The sequence below is a fragment of the Podarcis liolepis genome (genome assembly GCF_965112155.1).
Source record: "Podarcis liolepis genome assembly, chromosome: 16".
Taxonomy (NCBI): Eukaryota; Metazoa; Chordata; class Lepidosauria; order Squamata; family Lacertidae; genus Podarcis; species Podarcis liolepis.
The window spans coordinates 23,638,466-23,653,663 of NC_139567.1; the positions used below are offsets into that span (position 1 = coordinate 23,638,466).

General features: G+C 45.1%; 1 protein-coding gene across 1 annotated transcript in view; it reads left to right on the plus strand.

Moving 5' to 3' along the window:
- The first annotated feature begins 900 nt into the window (after nucleotides 1-900).
- GRAMD1B (GRAM domain containing 1B) overlaps nucleotides 901-15,198 on the plus strand; it is a 209,355-nt gene continuing 195,057 nt past the window's right edge. The window contains exon 1 of the mRNA XM_083480961.1: nucleotides 901-1,296. The gene's annotated coding sequence lies outside the window, so the exon portion shown is untranslated. The remainder of the gene's footprint in view (nucleotides 1,297-15,198) is intronic.

The following is a 15,198-nucleotide window of genomic DNA, read 5'->3' on the forward strand; positions in this document are numbered from 1 at the left end:
GGTTTCACCTGCCACTCTGGGTGGCTTCCAACTGAATATTAAAAACAATACAGCATCAGACATTAAAAACTTCCCTAAACAGGGCCGCCTTCAGTTGTCTTTTAAAAGTAAAATACCGGTAATTGTTTATTGCCTTGACATCTGCTGGGAGGGTGTTCCACAGGGCAGGCGCCACTATTGAGAAGGCCCTCTGCCTGGTTCCCTGTAACCTCACTTCTCGCAGCGAGGGAACCGCCAAAAGGCCCTCGGTGCTGGACCTCAGTGTCCGGGCTGGATGATGGGGGTGGAGATGCTCCTTCAGGTATACAGGCACCTTCAGATCTTTCTCAGCCTACTGAGCTCATACCTAACCATTCTGCTGCATGGCCAAACTGCAAACTCATAAGCACGGCAGCTCAGAAAGGTCAATAGAAACAGAAAGAGCAGGGTGGGGAACCAGCCTTATTTTTGCATGTGTCTAGAGATCTAATCAACATCGCCCCCACCCCAATGCCACCCACATGCTGAGGTTAGTAAACACCTGAGCCATCATGATCCTTAAACAAACTGTTCACAGAAGAGCTTGTTCCAGATGCACTGTTCCCACCCACTCATTCCAGGATTGCACGCAGCCACCTCCTCTTTCCTTCCTCTCCTCAAGCCTGATAGATTAAAAGAAAAAAAAAGATGAGGATTTTGGTTGTTAGCTTGCACCTTTCTAATAATAGCCTTCTAGCCAGACCTTATCAGTCACAGCTTGGTAGGTCTGTTCAGCAGGGCTGCCTCTGTTCTCTGCCAGATCCCTTTTAAATCTCTCTTTATTGTTGCTATTTTTCTCAGATCACATTACTAAAAGCTGCAGCATCCTGGGGAGAGGATATCGAGGGAGACGAGTTGAATGTGTTTGTGCTGGAAAATATGGGGGGACTCACACTCACAGGCACGCTGCTTCCTTGTATCCTTCAGCCAGCCAAGAGTTAACAAAATGAAGAGCTCTCATGGAGGCAGAGGGTGTTCTCGGCAGTGAAAGGTGGATGTGTTACTGGATGTTAAGAGAAACGGTTCACTCATCTGTCCACCAGGAGCCTGTGGTTTGAGCTTTCCACATTTGAAGATCCAGGCTTATATACAGCAAAACTTCCTTTTGCAAGCCTTATCTGTGCATCCAGCTGGGGAATCTTCTGCTCTCTTCACACATGGCTGGGATTTAACTGAGGAGTGGGGGATGCTGCTGTGAGGAGTTCCCCTTTAGATGGATTTTTGACAGGACTCCCTCAGGTTGTCTGGATGAATGAGTGCCTTTCAGAGCCGAAGAAGGTAAGCCTTCCCACTGTTACTATAAGCATTCCAGTTAGCATCCTTAGGGACCACATACACAAGCCTGGCATTGTGCCTCTTTCACACTGGGGAGATTGGAACCGGTTCTCTCTCCATGCCCTGGCTGTGGAACCAGGTATATAACTTAATTGTTTTTAGTCCTTTTTTTGCTATAAAAACAACAACAATCCAAAAAGCATGCATCATTTTGACAAGATATAATATTTTCTTTGCATGGTTTAATCTGAGAGGTGCCCGTGTGGTAGTTCAAATGCCTTATCTAACATGTTTGTCTATTCCTGGAACCTCAAAGTTATTGCCAGACGTTGTGGTAAAGCTATTAACATGGACTTACTGCCAAAAAATAAATAAAAGGTGTAGGATGACTGACTTTTATGTGTTTGCTGATGATGGTCTTGTAGGAAGCAGGTGTAACCAAATGTCTGGTCCTCAGGTAAACTGTTAGGAAACAAACATATTTGCACTTAATGTTTAAGTAAATGGTGCAAAAGACTTGCTCCCACTAATGTCCTGACTTGAGAAACCAAGCTTTCCATAGTCTAGTTAATATTTCAGCTGTGCCTTTAAAGAAAAGGGCAAAAGACAGTTTATGGAGTTTCATGTTTTATACTTGAGCCCTTACAATATTGCACCCAAAAATGGATTGGATGTCCCAATCTTTTTTTCAGGTAATTAAAGCAATCAACATAATAAGCCACATGTTAAGGCAAATACAGCTTAGTTTGCATACAACAGTGAAAGGTTTGGATAAAAAAGTGAAGTTTTTTTTTGAGAATAGCAGCTTTCATCCTGCGGTGCTCTGAAAACATAGCAAAAATATCCACAATGAAGTGTTCCTCTTGTGCAACTCAAAGGTGATTCTGGCAGCGAAAGGTGGGTCTGTAAATGGATGTCAGAAAACAACTCCCTCTTCCGTCCACCACCAGCTTGCAGTCAGAGCTTCTGTATTTTGAGGATCTATGTCAGGCTGCATATAGAAAACTATTTGCAAATACATGAGCCTCAGCTATATCCAGCGTCATCTGCAAGGTATATTTTGGTTAAAGGGGTCAAGAGGCTAATTTTTGAGTGGAGGTTGGGTGACTCAGAAAACATGAAAGCAGTATCTGCTGAAGTCTCAGTTCTTAAATCAAGATAGGATTTCCAGTAGTTGTTGTTGGGGGAGTTAGAGAGCTAAGCCATACACCTACATCTTTCCTTCCCTAGTTCCTGTCTCCTCCACTGTCAACTCATTTAACCCTGTTTTTTTTTTTTAAAAAAAAAGGCAAGGCATGCAATAGAGCAGTGTTCACAAAATTCAACTGAGCAAATCTTTGGTGAAATTTTCAAGGTTTCTTTCCATGTAGTAAAAAATATCAAATATATATTTTACTGTGAGCTACATGCTCATTTTCAGTACAGTGAGCCTTTTTTTATATATAAAGAGCATGCACAGTTGGAATTTGCAAACCTGAACAGATGGATCTCTTTAGCTGAAACAAACATTTTAATGAATTCAGTAATGTGTTTTTTTGCATGGTTTCCACCCCCCCCTCCTTCCTTGTTCCTATTTCATCTAGAGTCGGGTAAAAATGTTTTGCAAATTCAGCAGCACACTTTGTTGGGATTCCTGGAAGAGATGCAGTCTCTATGAATATATAAAACACTTTCCCTTTTTGAGGTCTGAGGCAAACCCGTCAGTAATATATTTTTGCATGCAGAACATGCTGCTTGCTCCATACTGTTCATTTATTCTGCAAGCTGGGGATATTTTCCCCCTTATTAGCATTGGGTGGTCAGATCACTCTGTTCCAGACTGCTCAGAGTTCAGCTGGGGGCAAGCAATGATAATTCGTATGCAAGCTCTGAAAGGAAGCACAAAGCAAAGAGTGGGTGCTTCACAATGGAAATACGGGTTACGTGTAAACACCTGGGCCCAGCATCCTTTTCCGAATGTATTTGGCAAGCTGCTACAGGTGGGATATGATTCAATCCTAAAACAAGTGGACCTGTCCTGTGCAGTCAGGTCAAAGTCTATGTGTCCATGAGAAGACGTATCACAGTGTGATGCATACTCATTTGATCCTTCTGGTCCGAGCTGTTTTGCTAATGGCACTGAGTAAATGAATGACAGAAGTAGGAAAAAAGCTTACATAGATGGAAGAAAGAAGCTGACGGGAGTTGCCTATGTAGGGAAAGAGCACACTATTGCCACATTCACACTGTACATTTGAAGTCCTATAATATCACTTTAAACAGCCATGGTTTTTCCTGAAGAGTTATGGGAGCTGTAGTTTGTTCAGGGAGCTGAATGTTGCTAGAAGGTCCCTATTCCCCTCCCAGAGCTATGGACCAGTGCTTTCTAGGCACGAGACAAGCAGAGGTGTGGACGAGCCCTTTGTATGTTACCAATTAAATTTTAAAAGAGAGGCCCACTGGTCAGTTCCCAGGCTGTCTAAAGTGGTATCATGACCTTGCCAACTGATGCTGAGCAAAATGTTGGACCTCCGGCCCACAACTCTGAGAAGAAGCCAAATAAGGTTTCTCCTGACAGATCGGGGCAAAAATATGACTGCTTTAGTAGCTTCCTTTTTAGCCACAATTTTATCCAAAAGTGTTCCCAACGAACTATCCTTACAGGAAATAGACAAGGCGTAGCAGAATATCCAAATGCACACGACCATAGTGTGAGCTTATAACCCTTGATAGCTTCACCCTTGTCTTTTTAATTATTCCAATTACTTGAAACATTTTATACTGTGATGCCAATAAAGGTATTTGATTGATTGATTGAAAAAAATGGTATCATGGTGTTTTAAATGTATGGTGTAAATGTGGCCTAAATCAGTACAAGGAGCTGAAAAAAATACTGTAAAACTTAACAGAGGGGAATATTTAATAACTTCTAAAATAGACATACTTACCTGTTTTTTTTCCCATAGAAAAGGGTATGGCAGCCAAGCAGCCAGGCTATTTGGCTGCCAAGCTGAAGTCTGTGGCTTTGTGTTCAATGGCTGGGCTTTGTGTTCAATGGCTGCTTCCAGACCATTCAGCCTTTTACCAAGGCCCTGGTCTGTTTGCTTGGGAAAGCCTGAAGAGACCAGACTTGATGCTGGCAACATTGCTCTTTTGTGCTGAAAGCCGTAAAACTGGTGGATTAGATCTTCAGTGTGAATTTGAACTGTGCTTTCTGCAGACCAGTGGCCAGCCAGGCACCCATGGGAGGCCTGCAAACAGGACCTGAGTGCAGAAGCACTCTTTGCTTTTGTGGTTTCCAGCAACTGGTATGCCGAAGGATCCTGCCTCCAACTGTAGAGGCAGAGCTAGTAGCCTTTCATAGTGTTATCTTCAATGAGTTTTGCAATCCTCTTTTACAGCCATCCAAGTTGGTGGCCATCACTGCGTCCTGTGGGAGTGAGTTCCATAGGTGAACCATGTGCTGTGTGAAGACCCTCTTGGTGGTGGCCCTGGGGAGGGTCTTCTCTGTGGTGCCCCCTAAGTGGTGGAACTCTCCACAGAGGAGCCTCTGGTACCTTCTTTATAGATGCACATCCTGACCCTGGCTTTTGACACCTGAGATATATATTTTTAGGACACACCTTAATTACATGATTATAAGTTGTATTAAACTGTTTTTAACATTGTGTTTTAATTATAACCTACCCTGGGACCTTAGCAGCAAGGGTGGGCCGTTGTTGTTGTTGTTATTATTATTGCTATTTATGAGGATGGTGATGTGTGCCATAATATATATGTGGACTTTGTAAAAAGGTAAAGGTAAAGGACCCCTGACAGTTAAGTCCAGTCGCGAATGACTCTGGGGTTGCGGCACTCATCTCGCTTTACTGGCTGAGGGAGCTGACGTTTGTCCACAGACAGTTTTTCCGAGTCATGTGGCCAGCATGACTAAGCCACTTCTGGTGAAACCAGAGCAGTGCATGGAAACACCATTTACCTTCCTGCAGGAGGTGTACCTATTTATCTACTTGCACTTGACGTGCTTTTGAACTGCTAGGTTGACAGGAGCTGGGACCGCACGGGGATTCGAACTGTTGACCTTCCGATTGGCAAGCCTCAGTGGTTTACACCACAGCGCCACCCGCATCCCCAGTACCCCACTAATGGGTGTCATTTGCAGAGTCTGGAAAAACAGACAGCAGTAAGTGTAGTAGAGACAAGGAATAATGGAGGCTTGACCCACACTATACCCAGGCCAGTGGATGTTCTAATCTGTACGCAGGTTTGTTGCCCCCCACCCCAGCTTCTGTGGGCTGTGGAATAACCACCTACTTGCTCCTACCTACCTTATTTTTTGCTCTATAAGATTCACTTTTTCCCTCCTAAAAAGTAAGAGAAAATGTGTGTGCATCTGATGGAGCGAATGCAGGCTGCGCAGCTATCCCAAAATCCAGAACAGCAAGAGGGATTGCTGCTTTCACTGTGCAGCTATCCCTCTTGCTGTTCTGGCTTCTGAGATTCAGAATATTTTTTTCTTGTTTTCCTCCTCCAAAAACTAGGTGCTTCTTGTGATCTGGTGCGTCTTATAGAGTGAAAAATACGGTGCTTGCTCCCTCCTCTGCTGCCACCACACATTGTGCTGCATCTGTTACTGGCAGAGAAGCAGCACTGCCATTGGTGCTGATTTGGAGCAAAATCAAACCAATTTGGGGTGAAATTTCACCCCAAACAGATGCAATCTTGCCCAAAATCGGTGCCAATGGTGGAGAAACCTCTCCGCAAGCAGTGAATGTGGCAGAGCAGGTGGGGTACCCATGGGTGTGCTGCCTGGGAGGCTTCTGCCACCTGAAGCAATTGCCTCACCCTGCCTAATGGCTGGGCCGGCTCTGGGCACTATCCTATAGAGCAGTGCTATGGACTTAATTTGTGGCACATTTACCAACAATGGTTGACCCATAGCTGCTGTACGTATTCCAGCCGTGGGGAAAGAAGATGTATGTGGGGGGAGGATATATTTTGTGCATACTTCTGCATGCCTGCCACCTTCACACACACATACACATGCACCCCACAAAAAAATACCTGCTGTTTTAATGCCAACATTTCCGGACTCCTGATGTCTGTCCACAATAAGCACCATGCCCTCAATCCTGGGCGGACAGCGCTTTGACTCAAAGGCATTTGCTGCCAACACAATGCAGCATGCAATCACCTCGCCCACAAAATGGTTCCAGCAAGGTGCTTCGCTGTGCCACTTCTTCCATACATATTAGCCTGACACCAGGACAGCCTTGCTTCATGATTGTCCTTGCTACACATACTTTCTGCAACGCTAAACACGATAAATGCATCACAGTTATCCTCTTCCCACGCTGTACCTGTGTTCTTCTGATTTTCACCTTGCTGCTGTGCCATGTGAAATCACGGTGTGTGAATTCATTGTAATTCTATTACCATGTTGGAGATGACTCATAATATATTAAGAGTTAGAAGGGCCCTGCAGGGTATCAAGTGTAACCTGTTGCGCCGGAAGGCTTAAGTCATCCCTGATTGGTTTTTATCCAGGCTCTTCTTTAACATCTCCACAGTGCTACAAGTTCTGTTGCCAAATCAACAGCCCAATCTTCTGAGTGCTTGCCAAGGGGTTCTGCCACCCTAGGACTTACATTGCTTCAAATCAGTTGGCACCCTGCGGAAGAGGGGATTTTAATGTTGCAGAGTGCCTTGGAGGTGTGGAAAATCTGTTTGGTAATTTCCTTGTAGCTCCTGTTTGTTTTAACGGGGCTTGCACAAGAGAACATCCCTCTGGACTGCATCCAATGTTAATTAGTGCTCCATGCTAATGAGTGGGAGGGCGCAAGCCATTTGCATTTTCTGCTTCTGGATGCAAAATGGGTTTTGCAACCTTGCTTGCTGCTGTTGTATTTTCTTTGTCAGTTGGGAAAAAATAGGTGGGGGGTTGGAAATGCCACTCTGTGACATTCATTAAGGTGCACATCTGGGGTGACTGTGACCATCTTCCTCCCTCTGAATGAATGAAAAGCAGAGGCTAATGCAAAAGAACAGTCTGTCATCTCTCCTTTTGGTTTGACACTCATGGTTGTGACATGCAGCACGTTGGAAAATCCAGAGGCTCTCTAGCTGAGACAACCTCCCTGCCCTCTTTCCCCTTTCAGCAAGCAGAATCCCAAAGGAACAATCCACTAGATATGACAGGCTTGATTTCCAAGCAGAACTCATATTTAAAATGTGGGACAGGATGTACGTTGAGGGGAAAAAACAGAAGGGCATTCTGATCCTAAATAAACACGTTTGCTGAAAATAAGTCAAAACTGATTTCAGTGGAGCTTCCCATCTTATTTCTTTTATTCTGTTTCTTAACTGGCCTTCACCATAAAGTCTCAGGTTCACAATATACAATTAGGGTCAGTGGAGGGGAGGGGAACCAAGTAAAACTGTTCCAAACAAAACAGAATAGTTTAGATTGAACCAAAGAGCTGGGTCCTGCAAAACACCTTAGCTGTCAGTAGCTATGGCAAAGAGGTATGTCTTCAAAGAAAGTTATACTATGAAGACTGCACCTTTGTGTGACAGCTCTGTGGGGATGGAGTTTCACAATTTAGGGGCTGCTATGTGGAAGGCCAGGGACGCGGGTGGCACTGTGGGTTAAACCACAGAGCCTAGGACTTGCTGATCAGAAGGTTGGCGGTTCGAATCCCCGCGACGGGGTGAGCTCCCGTTGTTTGGTCCCTGCTCCTGCCAACCTAGCAGTTCAAAAGCATGTCAAAGTGCAAGTAGATAAATAGGTACCGCTCCGGCAGGAAGGTAAACAGTGTTTCCGTGCGCTGTTCTGGTTCACCAGAAGCGGCTTAGTCATGCTGACTACATGACCCGGAAGCTGTACGCCGGCTCCCTCGGCCAATAAAGCGAGATGAGCGTCGCAACCCCAGAGTCAGTCACGACTGGACCTAATGGTCAAGGGTCCCTTTACCTTTATCTTTATGTGGAAGGCCACCATTTCTGGCCACCATTTCCTACACTTCTGAAGGTGATGGAATGACTAAGAGAGCCCCCTCTGATGATAGTGCTGGGATAACTCAGGTGGTAGAGCACAAGACTCTTAATCTCAGGGTTGTGGGTTCAAGCCCTACATTGGGGAGTGGGGTTTCTTGCATTGGAGGGAGGTGGACTAGATGACCTTTGTGGCCCCTTCCAACTCCACGGTTCTATGATTCTATCTCTTTTCCCCAAACCAAAATATGCCCATGACTTCTTCATGGGCTCATGACAAGCAGAGTGGTTTGGTTTCCTGCTTTACAGAGGATAGGCTTCTATTTGAAGGGCTATCATAGGAGGGTGCCTGTTTGTAAGGCTGTGTGGTCTAACTCTGGTTTAAAGATAAAGAACCATCAGAAATGAGAGCAAGAAGAGCCTTGAAGTTGTCCCATCAGCAGTTACCTGAACTGCAGACAGGTCACTAGTTGTGATGGCTTGGGACTCAGGCTCGGACTCGGAACCAGAGCGGTCTCAGTGTGCACCGGATCCTTTGCCTCAGGCATCATCTGAACCAAGTCTGGGGCCTGATCCTGAAGAGTCCCAGTCTGCACAGGTGCCTCAGGGGCCTGAGACTGTCCTGCCTCCAGATGCAGCTGGGCCATCACTTACAGCTGCTTCACTACCGGTTTGGTCAGGGGAGGCTGAGGCAGCCCCTGGGTCTAGTAACCCACCAATGTCTCCCGAGCTGCAGAAACTAAGGTCTGGGAGAAGGAGAGACCTGAGTACTCGCAGGAGGAGTCTCGCCTTCAGGCGAAACAGGGGGGTGAGTCACCGGGGGATCAGGACTGGCTGTTACCCCAACAAAGATAAAAGGCTGTCAGACCCCGCCCCAGGTTGCAGGAGCAACATTGCTATATGCCAGGTCCTGCCTGAGATCCTGCACCTGTCCTTGCCTGGTTTCCTGCCTCGTGTCCTGCCTTGGCCCCGTCAGACTGACTCCTAGTGGAACCTTCGGATTCTGGACCGGACCTGGACTGTGTGTCTCAGGTTACCCCTGGGACCAGCACACTAGTCACCATGTACCTCATCATGGAAAGGTATTTCTATTTAAATGATAGTAATGATATCTGATTTTGTATCTGTGGTGTTGTGAGTTGGGAGGAGGTACCCCCTAAACCCTATGAATTAGCAAATGGTGGGATTTTGATAAATTGGAGTATTGGAGGGAAGTTAGCAGGCCAGTGGAAAGATACAGGCTAAGGTTCCATCCCAAGCCAGGGCCTCATCTGGGACAGAGGTGTTAACATGACAAAAGGTGTTGAAGGCTAATCTGAGAGGAGTTATTGAGCCTGGGAAGACAGAGGCTGCCAAGGGAAGTGAGTGTGAGGTGACAGGAAAAGAGTGTCTTTAGCAAGATGTGCTGGGAAGAAGGAGGGAGAGAACAAAGACTGAGATCCATCTTGGGCAGGCTGTTTGGAGCCTGGTTGGGAGAGATGCCTTTGACTCGAGTGCTGCACTGCTGTGGGGAACAAGCCCCGCTGAGAGGGCCTTGCTGGAATACCTGGACTCCCTCCATGCAAACTGAAGGTGTAAATATGTGAATGAATCATATTTCTTAGAGCTATGACAGTCTGCTGCATCTTCAATTCTCCAAAGGTGCACAAACCCTGGGTGAACACCTGGAACCCCCTATAATCTAGCTGCTGCAAGCAGAGAGTAGGGGGGTGGTGGCTAACTTTTCTAACAGTGCATACAAATATTGAAGTATGTCCTCTTTTGTCCTCCTTTTTGCTGATGCCTTTCCTCTTTTTGGGTGATGGGTAAGTGGACATTCAATTTTTCCTTAATCTGTTCCCCTCAGTTTTATATCACTTTCTTGTGGGCAGAATCATTTCTACGAAATACACATCAAAGTCTTACAAAATCTTACGCAGGCAAAGTGTGCAGAAATAAAAAGCTTCAAAATTACAAAAAAAAAAAAGAGGAGAAAGAGCCGCAAAGTGAAATGGGCTCACTAATTCTCAAAAACAAAACCCTATAACGAAATGAGATTATATCTGTAGTGGCCACTCAAGTACAGTTCCTTTTGGGACTCTGAAACCCTCTAAGAGGATCTCAATAAACATATTTTACAGGTGATTTTCCAGGTTTTGTGGCACTGACTCAGCAGCACTACTTTCCCCTGTCCTTGCTCCCCCGCGAAAATGTTGATTTTGAGCTAGATCATTGCCAATATCCCAATCCATCTTGCTAAGCAGATAAACAAGGCTTAACGAAACACCCCATTCTTCCCAGCTCCTTTCCTCACCAGGTTCCTTTTCTCTGCTGAGTGAAACAATAATAAAATCTCTACAAACCCAGGATGTGAGCTTTCGTTAGATGCTGGCATGGAACAACTCGCCGCTGAGATGGTTTTGTTAGCTTTTTTAAAATTGACCCTCATTGTGCTCATCCAGGAAATGAAGAGAAAAATAATCTCTTCAACTCTTTTTTTGGACAGCCCACTTCAAAATTAAAAATTAATCATCCTTTGTATCTCTAGTTTGTGAGGATTCACATATAGAAATGTTCCAGGGCCAGCTATTTGCTCTGCGATCGCCTTCTGTGAGTAATATCCCCTTTCACCTAATTGGGTTTTTTAAAAATCTTCCTTTATTGATTTGCTTGTTCTCCCAAGTAAACTGAGTGGGGGGGGGGGAGGAAGTGGGTAGAATTGGAATAAAAAAACACAGCAAGTGAAGCAGTAGCTTTCACTACGCCAATCAATATTCAAAAGCAAAATGTTTCACAAAATGATATTTTGAGGTGACAGATGATGCTCACCTGATAAAGATGAGAGATTCTTAAAAGACTGAGTTGGAAGATTTGAAGAAAGTTTATAAACTGCTTGTAACGTTGAGACACTCCCATGTGAATGATTACAGTTTTGCCGAACATAGTGTGGCATGCACCACAATCTCTGAGCACAATCCTCTGCTTACTCCAAGTTTGGTTTCCTTGGAACGAAGAGACTGGTGTCTTTAGCACATGTGGTTTATTTGCACATATATACAACTTGGAGGAGACTCTTGAGAGTCCCATGGACTGCAAGAAGATCAAACCTATCCATTCTGAAGGAAGTCAGCCCTGAGTGCTCACCGGAAGGACAGATTGTGAAGCTGAGGCTCCAATACTTTGGCCACTTCATGAAAAGAGAAGACTCCCTGGAAAAGACCCTGATGCTGGGAAAGATTGAGGGCACAAGGAGAAGGGGACGACGGAGGACGAGATGACTGGACAGTGTTCTCGAAGCTACCAGCATGAGTTTGACCAAACTGCGGGAGGCAGTGGAAGACAGGAGTGCCTGGCGTGCTCTGGTCCACGGGGTAACGAAGAGTCGGACACGACTAAACAACTAAACAACAACAACAACCTGAGTGTAGCGTGGAGGGGTTTACTGCACTAATGCCCAACAGATCTTTCTTCTCCATTGGGTTCCCAGGGAAGTCCCAAATCACAGCATGGGTTCAGAACAGAGAAAGACATGTCTCTATCTCTGCAATTGTGTGGTGTGGCCCTGGACCCCCCCCCCAGCTTCCCAAAATAAATACACAAACACAAGTACAGAAGAAAGGAGGCTGCTCCCTGGCTGCACCACAATTTAAACAGGCATAGCCATGCCCTCAGGCCAACCCGATTGGTTGGGGGGCGTGACACGGCCGGGGATCCCTTGACGTGGGTGGCATTACTCCACCCCACTCCCGGATTGCAGGGAGGCCCTGGATTCCCGCCCGCAAAGCAGCCCTCCAAAAAGGGAGCACTGACAGCTTATACTCACCCCCCCCAGGCCTATTGTTCTCCATTTTATGGCCATATTGCATCCAGCCAGGTGTGGTGGGAAAAGGCCCACTCATTTATCTCCATGGTAACAGGGGTCACTCTTTGGTACTTAACTGACCTGCTGAGGCCATTATCTTACAAATAAACTTTTCTGACTTGCCTCTTCTACCAGATTCTAAATCTCACATACACAGGATCACAGGTTTGGAAGGGAACCACAGTTTCATCCAGACTCCCCTCAGCTTTCTGATAGTATTTATCCCTTCCATTCTCATTCAGCAGAGGACAGGTAGTCAGACATGTGAGACAGTATTGCTGTGTGTGTTTTTCTTCTGTTGGGACCAGTGTAAGACTGGTGTTTTATAGATACAGCTGTGGACAAAGTTGCATTTCACGAAAAGGTGGGAAAGGGGAGAGAATTAAAGGAGACAGAGGCAGATGGAAGCGAGAGGAATTGTGGAGAAAATAAAAAGGAAGAAAAGCAAGACCCAGAGGAATAGCAGATTAGAGAGATGATATGACCTTGTCTTTGCCATCTTTGTTTTAACATTCTTTATGTCATAAATGGTCATGGCTAAGATTAAGCTGGTGCCAGAGCAGATAGGACACTTCCGCCTTATCTCCAGGCTGTCTCTCATTCAAATGACTGAGCATCTCCCCCCTCCCCCAGTGTAACTAGATATAGTTTTCAGGATTTAATTTAAACAAACATCAGGGTCTCTCCATCAAGGCTGCACACACCAAGGCTGAGTCCTCTCAGCAAGATAAACAGATTTTTACAAAATGCACACGGTTACAGGGGGTGTTCTCAGGGCAGAAACCAGCTTGGCTGGCTGGCTGGCTAGGCAAGGCAACTGTAACAGCTCAACCAGGCCGTTGTCAGCAGTTACCGTATTTTTTGCACCATAACACTCACTTTTTTCCTCCTAGAAAGTAAGGGGAAATGTCTGTGCGTGTTATGGAGGAAATGCCTATGGGTGGCATGCCTACGGATTTTCCTCCTCTAAAAACTACGTGCGTGTTATGGTCGGGTGCGTGTTATAGAGCGAAAAATACGGTATATTTTCAGGCCTCCTGATCCTGCCATGTTGAAATGATTTAGTACTCCCTTCAGTGATCCGTAGCACAGATTAGGCCACTTCCCTGGTGGCTTAAGAGGTAAAGTTTCTAGGCTGCACTTGCCACCAGTTGGAGACCCCTGGTTCCTTACAGTTTGTGCATTGGTTACGATTAGATATCTCAAATGCTTATGAGATTTACGGCTGAAATACGGTTGCTACAAGGCACAGTGTTGTCCAGTTGAAAAGCAGAGGGCAGTTAAGATGGATTCAGTTCTCAGTTTAATAATGCAATAGAGCTGGCCACACCTGCACCACCATACATATAAAATACTGCCATACCACTTTGAACAGTCATAGCTTCCCACAAAGAATCTTGGGAGTCTTCGTTAGGGGTACCAAGAATTGTTAGGAGACCACCCCTAATTTCCCTCACAAAGCTACGATTCCCAGAGTGGTTTAAAAATCAATTCCTCTTCCCAGAGAACTCAGAATTGTAGCTCTGGGCAGGGAATAGGGGCCTCCTAACAGTTCTGAGCACTCTTGACAAACTCCATACTTTCCCATGTATAAGACTGTGCTTTTTTCTTTAAAAATCATGCTAAAAAGTGGGGGTCATCTTATACATGGGTAGTGCATAGGGTGGACATTTGATTGGTTGCTGCCGTGGCTGTCTGCGGCTATTGTGTGTGTTATTGGTTGCTGCGTCAATGGGTGGTGTTGATTGGCTGATGCTCCGGCAGTTGGGTGGGCGATAGGCAATTTGTGCCGGCGATGGGACAGACGGGAGGTGGATTTTGTGATGGGTGCGGGTGTGCGATTTTTGGCTATCGCCCCTAAAAAAAGCTCAACAACTCTGAGCAATCTCTCCCCATTTTCTTAAATTTGAGTCCCCCAAAATAGGGGGCGTCCTATACATGGGGGCACCTTATAGACGGAAAAGTATGGTACATTTTCCATGATTATATGGAGGAAACCATGGTGGTTTAAAGTGGCATGATACCACTTCAAATGTGTAGTGTAGATGGGGCCAAAACCTGCCACTCTAGTTCCCTGTTTGCAACATAAAAGATATAATGATAAAAATACTGCTTCTATCCGCCATTGTTTCTTAAACTTAACTTTGGGGAACTTTTCTAGCGTTCATGTGTTACTGCAGTTGCACCCCAAGGAGGTTTGAACTACCCGCTTTAAAATATGTAAGCATCTTTAACAAAAGTGTTAAGTGAAAGAAATAGATCCCCCCCCTTTTTGTAAAGAATGGTTTGCTGTGAATATTATACAGTACAGTGATACCTCTGGTTAAGTACTTAATTTGTTCCGGAGGTCCATTCTTAACCTGAAGCACCACTTTAGCTAATGAGGCCTTCTGCTGCCGCCGCACTGCCAGAACACGATTTCTGTTCTCATCCTGAAGCAAAGTTCTTAACCTGAAACACTATTTCTGGGTTAGCGGAGTCTGTAACCTGAAGCGTATGTAACCCGAGGTACCACTGTATATTAATATTAACACAGTTAATTAATGGAACAGAAACTTATTTAAATTTCCACTTTGAATAAATGATACTTTGAAGTTAATGAAAAGAATGGACATGGCCACTCCAGGATTTCAAAAAAGAAAGAAGGGGGGAAAAGAACAAAACAGCTTTCTCCATTCCAATGGTACAGCTTCTTTCTGAGTGATATGGGGAAAGTCTTTACTTCATTGACCTTATCTGTAAAGGGAACAATTAATAGGCTGCTCATAAAGGAACCTGTTATAGTTTCTTCAGCAGCTGAACGTTCTCTGATCTCCCAACCACAGAAAGGACACTCTGATAGAAATAATGAGAAGGAGACTGGCACCAATCATATCCAAAGGTATTTCTGGAGAATATGAAGATTGCTCATTTGTTTTGCATGTCAGATATCAATAAGACGCACATCATTACTGTCACTTTCCCCCTGATCTGGGAAGAAGGGCAGCTAAAATTAGAAGCTCTCTGCCCAGCTATCAGTAAATTGCCGGCAGAAAAGCACTTGCTCAGTCTGGGTGAATTGAAATGGAGAACATGTTTTCTTCATTAATGAG